Here is a 10,439-nt window from a genome sequence, read left to right on the forward strand (position 1 = left end):
CTCCATCACTTATAAATACCCGCGGCATCCCAAATCTAGAGAAAATGTTAGTCTTGATGAAATCTGAAACCACTCTAGAATCGTTAGTACGGGTAGCTTTTGCTTCTACCCATTTAGAAACATAATCAACCGCAAGCAAAATATAAGTGAAACCAAATGAAGAAGGAAAAGGACCCATGAAATCAATACCCCAAACATCAAAGATTTCAACATTGAAGATGGGTGTTTGCGGCATTTGGTCTTTTGCACCAATAGAACCTGTTCTTTGACATCTATCACATGTTAAGCAAAACATTCTAGCATCTTTGAACAATGTAGGCCAATAAAAACCAGATTCTAACACTTTACGAGCTGTCCTTTGGGTACCAAAATGGCCTCCACATGCATAAGAATGACAAAATGCTAGAATTGAGTTAAAATCAGAAGTTGGCACACATCTTCTAATAATCTGATCTGGGCAATATTTCCATAGATATGGATCATCCCACACATAAAATCTTGCATCATGTATCAATTTATTACGTTGGACCTTGCTTACGGTGTTAGGAACTTGCTTAGTCACCAAGAAATTGACCAAATCGGCATACCAAGGGGTACTTACCTCAATGGACAGAAGTTGTTCATCCGGAAACGTCTCAGAAATGGGGAGGGATTCTTCTTCACGCACCAATCTACTCAAGTGGTCAGCCACCACGTTTTCACAACCTTTCTTGTCCCTAATTTCAATATCGAACTCTTGAAGTAGGAGCATCCAACGAATGAGCCTTGGTTTGGCCTCCTTTTTGGTGAAAAGATACTTCAAGGCTGCATGGTCAGTGAAAACAATTACTTTAGTGCCAATAAGATATGAACTAAACTTATCTAAAGCAAATACAACCGCCAAGAGTTCTTTTTCGGTTGTAGAATAATTCAATTGAGCATCATTTAAAGTGCGGGAAGCATAATAAATAACATGTGACTGTTTATTTTTCCTTTGACCCAAAACAGCCCCAAGTGCATAATCCGAGGCATCACACATCAATTCAAATGGAATGGACCAATCCGGGGGAGTTATGATGGGTGTCGTGGTTAGGAGCTCTTTGAGATGCTTGAATGACTTCTCGCATGCCTCGTTGAACTCAAAAGACACATCTTTTTGGAGGAGGCGGCATAGGGGTTGTGCAATCTTGGAAAAGTCCTTGATAAATCGTCTATAGAATCCTGCATGACCAAGAAAAGAACGAACCTCTCTAACCGAAGTAGGAGAGGGTAAGTAGCGTACAAGATCTACTTTAGACTTATCAACTTCAATTCCTTTTTCAGAGATTATATGACCCAAAACAATACCTTGTTTAACCATAAAATGGCATTTTTCCCAATTTAAAACAAGGTTTGTTTCAACACAACGTTTCAAGATTAAAGTGAGATTATCCAAGCATTTATCAAAAGAATCACCAAAAACACTAAAGTCATCCATGAATATCTCAATAATCCTTTCAACATAATCAGAAAATATGCTTACCATACACCTTTGAAACGTGGCAGGGGCATTGCACAAACCAAATGGCATGCGTCGATATGCAAATGTTCCAAAGGGACAAGTAAAAGTGGTCTTTTCTTGATCATCCGGGGCAATGACAATTTGATTATAACCTGAATATCCATCAAGAAAGCAATAAAAAGAATGACCCGCTAACCTTTCCAACATTTGATCTAGGAACGGCAATGGGAAGTGGTCTTTCCTTGTGGTGGCATTTATCTTCCTATAATCGATGCATACACGCCAACCGGTTTGGATTCTCATGGGTACAAGCTCATTCTCGGCATTCTCCACAACCGTCACTCCGGATTTCTTAGGCACACATTGGATAGGTGAAACCCAACGACTATCGGAGATAGGATAAATGACTCCACAATCAAGAAGTTTGATTATCTCCTTTTTCACAACTTCCATCATTGGAGGGTTAAGACGGCGTTGAGCCTCTCTAGTTGGTTTGGTCCCCTCCTCAAGAAATATGTGATGCATACAAGTTGTGGGGCTTATACCTTTGATATCGGCCAATGTCCATCCTAGGGCAGATTTGTACTCCTTCAACACATGCATGAGTTTTTCCTCCTCTTGTGCCGTGAGGGATGATGATATGATGGCAGGCAGTGTCTCATTTTTTCCCAAGAAAATGTACTTCAAATGGCTTGGCAAAGGTTTGAGTTCAAGGATAGGTGCCTGAATTATGGATGGAAGCAACTTGTTAGTCGAAATGGGAATGGACTCTTTGTTAGGAAACTTACCATCATGTATTGGTGATGACTCAAGGGCAGCAACTACTTCAAGAAAATCCTCACTAGGAGGCACGGCATAGGATAGTGTATTTGTGCCGTGGGGTTGCATGGATGTTGCTCCCTTGGTTTTGACTTCTACACCACTTGTAATGACTTTTTCAAGCATATCATCATTCAAATCTTCAAGGTATCCCTGCGCCAAAGAGTCAACAGTATCAATAGAGAAACATGAATGATCTTCACTAGGATACTTAATAGAATCGGAAAGATTGAAATTAACAACTTCCCCATCAAATTCCATGGACAAAGTTCCATTAAACACGTCAATCTTAGTCCGGGCCGTTTTCATGAATGGCCTTCCAAGTAGAATGGGCAGCGAGGGTGCATGATCCGATTCATCCATCTCAAGGACATAGAAATCCGCCGGAAAGATCAAATGATTAACCTGCACCAAAACATCTTCCAAAACTCCCTTTGGATAGGCATTAGATCTATCGGCCAATTGTATGATAACACCATCCTTTTTCAATGCTCCTAGGTTCATAGATGCATATATGGAATATGGCATAACATTTATAGAAGCACCTAAGTCAAGCATGGCAGATTCAAATCTAGTGTTACCTATGACACAAGGAATGGTGAAACTACCCGGATCTTTGCATTTGGGAGGTAGTTTGCGTTGCAAGATGGCGGACACATTCTCACCTACTTTTACCACTTCCTTGGTCGACATCCTCTTCCTAGTGGTGCACAACTCCTTCAAAAACTTGGCGTATCTAGGGACTTGCTTGATTGCATCCAACAAGGGTATGTTCACTTGAACTTTCCTAAATGTCTCAAGGATGTCCTTTTCAGCTTCTTCCTTCCTTGTTTGCATAAACCTACTAGGAAAAGGAGCATTCGAAAGAAAAGCATTAGTAGAAACCGAATTTGACACATCCTTACCCTTTTTGGCCGAATTAGACAGTTTTGGGGCTCTAGGAACTTGCGGCAAAGACTCTCCCACCTTTGCCGTGGGTTTGCTTGATTCTTCCTCTTCAATTTGCAAGTTTTCATCACCTTTGGGACCTGATTGTGATGGTGTAGGATCTGCCCCAATCTCTTTTCCACTTCTGAAGGTTATGGCCTTTGCACTTTCAAAGCTTCCCTTTGGATTTGGAACGATGGAACTAGGGAGCTTTCCTTGTTCACGAAACTGCCCCATAAACTCGGCAATTTGCCCCATTTGTTTCTCCAATTGATCCACCCTTTTGTCTTGGTTTTGCATAGCCTTAGCTTGATCGTCCTGCCCATTAGACAACTTAGTTAGTATCTTAAGAAGTGCATCATTGTCAAGAGACGTACCTGAGGCACTTGGGCCGGATTGGGCTTGATTTTGGGGTGGGCCGTAGGTTTTGGGAAAGAACCCAGGGGGTTGTTGCCTAAAGCCTCCTTGGTTTTGAGATTGTTGGGGCTCCCTCCATTTGAAATTTGGGTGGTCTCTCCAACCGGGATTATATGTGTTGGAATAAGGATCGTTCCTTGGTTGGTTTTGGCCTTGAAACCCAATTGCATTGGCGCTTTCCCATCCACCATTTTCAATCAACTGTGGACATTTTTCAGAGGCATGTCCATGCATAGAACATACGCCACATACAATTGGTCCTTGCATCTTCATGCCCTCGGCCAACTGAGACACAATAGAAGTAAGATTAGCCAATTGTGAATTAATGTCGGAAGTAGAACTTACCTCATGAACATGTTGCCGTGGGGGTCCTCTTTGGCCTACTCCTTCGTATTGTTGATCGTTCAACGCTCGATTAGAAATCAAGGTCTTGGCAGCCATAGGTGTTTTGTCCACTAATGCTCCACCTGCCGAGGCATCGAGCATTTGACGTTCTAATGGTAGGAGGCCCTCGTAGAAGTATTGCAAAAGTAGCTCCTCCTTCATCTGATGCTGTGGACAAGAAGCAACAAGTGATTTAAAACGTTCATAGTATGCAGGAAAAGACTCACCTTCATCTTGTTGAATTCCACTTATTTTTTTACGAAGAAGAATGATGCGAGAAGTTGGGAAAAACTTCTCCAAAAACGCTCTTTTCATACTCTCCCATGAAGTGACAGTGCCAGGAGCCAACTCGTATAACCAATCCTTAGCTTTATCCATTAAAGAGAACGGAAAAGCTTTCATCTTCAAAATACTTCCGTCAACATTGACGGGAGTCATGCTTGAACAAACTACTTCAAACTCTTTAAGATGCTTGTTTGGATCTTCCATGGAAAGCCCATGGTATTTAGGAATGTGGTGCAACAAGTTTGACTTCAACTCGAATTCATCGGTCTTGCCTTGGGCAGCCGCGGGGTATTGAATGCATAATGGTGCGGCATTGGCCAACCCTGAGGCCGAAAGCTCTTTAATGGTCCGATTGTCCGCTGCCATAACTTCTTCTTCCACTTCTTCAAACTCAGATTCGGCCTCTGAACTTGAACTAGGTTCACTACGTTCGGGATGCCTCCTCTTTCTTCTCAAATCACGTTCAAAATCGTCGTTAAAGTCTAAGATATGTGCATGCACAGTTTGAGAACTCCGCGTCATGCACTAGTACCTAAAAAAACAAGAAACAAAAATAGGTCAGAAACTAAAACAAAATCAGAAACAAAGTGAAATAAATGAAACAAAAACAATCCAAGGGATTTAGCAAAGTTGCTAATCCCCGGCAACGGCGCCAAAATTTGATGCGAAATAAATTAAGCACACAAATTAAACCCTCTTCTGACAATTGTAGCAAAGTATGTAAGTAGGGATCGTTCAAAACCAGGGATTAGGAGGGATTGCTAAACTCTTGAAAACTGACCTAAGAACTCCAAAACAAAGTTAAAAACACTAATTTGGACTCAAAGAATGAAAAACCAAAGTTAAAACACTAAAACAAAACAAAAACTCAAAACAGCAACTAGAAGACTCAAAACTGCCTAAAAACCACTTTCTGGGCAGTTTTGAGCACCTACACTAATTTGGACGAAATTGGTTGAAAACTTGACTCAAAACACTTAAAAACATGAACCAAAACAATTTCTAACTAAATTGAGACTTCAAAGTAAAGGGGGATTTGATTTGGACGAAATTAAAGTTGAGAAAACAGATTGCAAAGTAAAACTGATTTTGAAACGTTTTTGGGGTTTTTAATGGATGATGGACTAGTTAGGGGTTCTTTCTCCACACATGACAAGTATGCAAATGACTTGATTTCCAGTTATTCCTTCATAGAATTATGAATGAAAATGCCCCAAATTAACCGTGACATCACTAGTTAATTCTCAAGTTTTCCTTGTGTTATTGAATTGGATGACATCATACGACAACCCAAAGCATTCTTCAAAAGTTCCTTACATGACATCATAATAAAGATACAATCAAAGATCATTACGTTCAATGAAAACTATAAGCATTGACAAAGCACTTGTGACTATGACATCATGACACTTATGCTAGGAATTGAACTTAACGCGATTGTGACTAGCAACCTTCACTACTTGTGAATATAAGTGTGTGACAATTATGTGAAACAAACTTATATTCTAGCATCATATTCATGCAAGCTGATGCGAAAATAGTTAAGCACACAAATTAACCCTCTTGTTGTCAAATTGTAGTAAGGATGCAAGTAGGGATCGTTCTAGACCGGGGATTAGGAGGGCTTGCTAAAACCTCTAAATTGACTCAAAAACATAAAAACAAAGTTAAAAACGTTCACAAAGACTCAAAGGACTCAAAACAAGTTCAAAAGACTCAAAACTGCCTAAAAACACTAACTAGGCAGTTTCTGACCTTAAACCCAATGTTGGACGAATTTAAGATTATGGCTTGATTCAAAACACTTTAAAACATAAACTAAGACTCAAAGAATGCAAAACTAAACTTTAAAACACTAAAACAAACTAAAAGACTCAAACATCACCCAAAACACTCAAAACTGCCTTAAAATCACTTTCTGGGCAGTTTTGAGCACTTTGGTGAATTTGGACGAATTTTGGGAAATAAATTGAATCAAAACACTTTAAACACAAACTAAGACAAATTCTAAGCACTAAAGAACAAGAAAGTAAAGGGGGGTTTTGATTTGACGAAAATTGAATTAACAAAACAAGTTAATAAACTAGGCAGGTTGTATAAACGGATTTGAGAAACAAGATGATGGATGGATTAGTTAGAGGTCCATTCTCCACACATGACACATTTATATATGAATCGATTCTCCAATTGTTTTTCATTAACTATGATGCTCAACACCCCAAGTTAACCGTGATGCACTAATTAACTCTCAAATTTTCCTTATGTTATTGAATTGGATGATGCATGCGACAATTCAAATCATTCTCCAATGGTTCTCAACATGAATGCATAGAAGAGATACAATGAGAGATCATTATGCTCTATGAAAATTATAAGTGTTGACGAGGCAATTGTAACTATGAATGCATGATACTTTTGCCAAGAATTCAATTAACGCGGTTGTGACTAGCAACCTTCACTACTCATGTTTATAAACTTGTGACGATTAGGTGAAACTCGTTTATAAACTAGCATCGAGTTTATGCATGAAGACTAAGTATGCATCCCTAATCAACATACAAAAACAAGTTTTTAATAAACATGATAATTGAATTGCAATCACAACTTAACAAATCACAATTGGAAGAAATCAATTCATATTTCAAACATGTTCATGGCTTCAAACTTTCCCCTAACTAATTAGGGGTTTAGCCACTCATGATTACAACAAACTTAGAGAGTAATAACAAAGTAAACATTGAAAACAAGAATCGAAGTACACCTAAAAATTCCAACAACTCAATCTTGAATTGTATGAACGTTTAGGCCTCTTCTCCTCTAGTTGCTGCGGCACAAGGGGTTTTGGTGAGTTTTGGGGGTTATGGATGATGTAGAATGATGTGTTTAGGGTAGGGATGGATGTAGGGGAAGGCAAGGAGTGTTTTTGGGCAGAAAATATGAAGAATGGTGGAGTATGGCTGTGTTAGAGAGAGGGAATGAATTTCTGGCGTGAATGAATGTGAATATGAGATGGTTTTCTGAATATGGAAGAGTGAGTGATTTGTGGCTGCAATGGGTGCTTATTTATAGGTGAAAAGAGGGAATATGACAGCTAGGAACTTGGTGGAAAGCTGAAAATGCATGTGCAATGTTTTGGGAGAAAATGGGAGTGCATGTGGCTGCAATGGATTAAAGGGTGAATGCATGTGCAATGATGAAGTGGGATGGCTGAAATTGTAAGGGGAATGCATGTGGGTGAATGTGTGGCTGCATGGTTGAATGATTAAAGGGTGCATGTGGCTGAATTGGTGGTGCAAAGAGAATGAATAATGAAATGGGAAAGCATGTGCAAGGTTTTGGTGTGAATGATTGAATGTGCATGTGGCTGATATGGATTAGGAATCCTTCAATTTCGTCCATTCCTTTTGCTCCAAACATAAGCTATCCATTCCAAGTCCAATTTTGCTCCAAAATGCTCCAAAATGCAACTTTTTGCTTCCTTAGCCATATGAACCTAAAAACACACGAAAATGGCTTAAACTACTAAAACAACTATGAATTAACAATATAAATGCACGAAAACAAGCTAAGTAAGTTGCCTAAATATGCTCCTATCAAATTCCCCCACACTTAGCTATTGCTAGTCCTCGAGCAAAACAAAACGAAAGAAACTAAAAACAAACCAAAACACATTCTAAACCTTCCAACATGTATCTCAGGGATTTCATGACACAATATAGAACATCATTCCCACAACATTTAACTTACTTTACACTTCAACAAACACTTAATCATAGTTACCACTTATTATTTCACATTTAATCAATTAAAACATCATTTTGAATGTAGTAACATGCCCTAGAGAATTCCCTCAATTCCTTACTAGAATGCACTCAATTTTCACACTGATTTTCTAACTCCACACCCTACACTAGGTATATGTGAGGAGATTGATGTAAATATGAATTCTAACACTCACATATGTTATATCAAAGAAAGCATTTTCTGGATTTACGACAATGACATGAATATGATCTCATGAATGGAATGCTACTACTTAGAATGAGAACCAGTGATTCCATATGCTCATACCAAATTCAAACTCCACAAATTGAACACATAACATCAAGATAGAAGTTGAGGGTTGTAACGGGGCTAAGGGTAATGGTTTAACAAAGAAAGGTAAAGTAAAACAAAGGTTCTTAAAGCAATAGGAAGCAAAGTAATGAAATTGACACCTAAACTCACTTTTAATGGCAGAAATCAACTTTTAAACACAAGGGAAGATTCATGCACAATTAGGGTCAAATTCACTCTTTTGGACCCTTCCTTCAATAACCAATACTTGTGAGATCATTCTCACTTATTTTTCAACTCTTTTTCTTTCTTTTCAACACTTTTCTAATTTTTTATTTTTCCACGAATTTTTTTTCTTTCTTTTTTTCTTTTCTTTATTTCATTCTTTGGCCGTGCCCTATTGTCTTCCCCCACACTTATTTTCTGCAATATATTGATCAAAAGGAGTTCATTCTAAGTCATGCTTCACTATCCTTTAAGAACAAGGGTATGGAAAGTCCTAATCTAAGCTAGGTGAGGATAATGTGGTTAACAAAGAAAATAAGCTTGAAAAGGCTAAAAAGGGGTAATCCTACAATACATGTGAAAAGGGATAGGCTTTTTGGCTTTGGCTTGACTAACAACTTCATCTTATTGTATGTTATGCAATCAATATCATGCTTTGAATGAATTGGGCATGAGTTCTAGTATTTGGAACTATAATGAAATGCATTCCAAGTAGCAACCAAGCAAAGAATGATGAGATCATGCAACGACTTTAGAAAACAAGAAATCACAGATTTATACTCTCCAAAGAACATTATAGGCTCAAGTCTCACAAGGATGTAGCTTTAGTTTAAGTTCCTTCGTTCAAGCATGTTACAAAAACAGATTTTCTTTTTGTAATTACATGTGAATTCATAAGCTATAACCATAACCAAGCATAAACCAAAGCATAAATCAACTTCCAGCCATGTTTACAACATTCTATAATAGTCATGTAATTTAAAACCAAATCCTCATCATTGTGTTGGAAGGTACCCTAAGACACAAAAACAACCCTTTTTGGGTTTTTTGAAACAATTTTTCAAATTTTTATGGGATTTTCGAATTTTTAAGTCAAAACACACTAAAACAGTTTAAAAACACTTAAAAACAGCAAGAAACAATATTAGAAGTTATGGTGGATAAAACCCTACGAATTTGCATCACAACACTTTAGTTACCCCCCCACACTTAAATCAAACATTGTCCTCAATGTTTCAAGCATAGACTCACACAATTAACAAACAAACAAACAAAACAACAACTAAACAACCTAACATGGCAAAAACGAAATAGCAACAAAGAGAAGAGTTTAGGAACGCAAATCTGGAATTGGAGTGCTTTCTAGGTCTTCCTTTGTTGAATGCATGGGTTGCCTCCCAAGTAGCGCTTGCTTTAACGTCGTACAGCCGGACGAAGAACCCAATCACTCCAGATTGGAGCCCACGGCACCCAAGGGAAGCTCTTCCACAACATGCTCCACAAAGTTCTCATAGTATGGCTTCAATCTATGTCCGTTCACCTTGAACTCGTGGCCACTTTTTAAGCTTTGGACTTGGACTGCACCATGAGGAAAAACATTAGTAACAACAAGAGGTCCAATCCATTTAGAACGTAACTTACCAGGGAATAACCGAAGTCTTGAATCAAAAAGCAACACTTTCTGCCCCTTGGAGAACGTTTTGGTACGAAGCATCTTATCATGATAAGCCTTCGTCTTGTCCTTGTAGATGCGAGCATTCTCGTAAGCCTCGTTCCTAATCTCCTCAAGTTCATCTAATTGGAGCTTCCTATGAACTCCAGCAGCGTCTATGTCCAAATTGAAGGTTTTCACAGCCCAATGTGCCTTGTGCTCTAACTCAACGGGCAAATGACATGGCTTACCATATATAAGCCGAAAAGGTGACATGCCAAGGGGAGTTTTGTAAGCCGTACGATAGGCCCACAATGCATCGTCCAAGCGCAAACTCCAATCTCTTCTTGAGGGTCCCACGGTTTTCTCTAGGACTTGTTTGATCTCCCTATTTGAAACCTCCGCTTGCCCATT

This window comes from Pyrus communis, chromosome 6 (genome assembly GCF_041283825.1).
Source record: "Pyrus communis isolate YQ-2024b chromosome 6, ASM4128382v1, whole genome shotgun sequence".
Classification (NCBI taxonomy): domain Eukaryota; kingdom Viridiplantae; phylum Streptophyta; class Magnoliopsida; order Rosales; family Rosaceae; genus Pyrus; species Pyrus communis.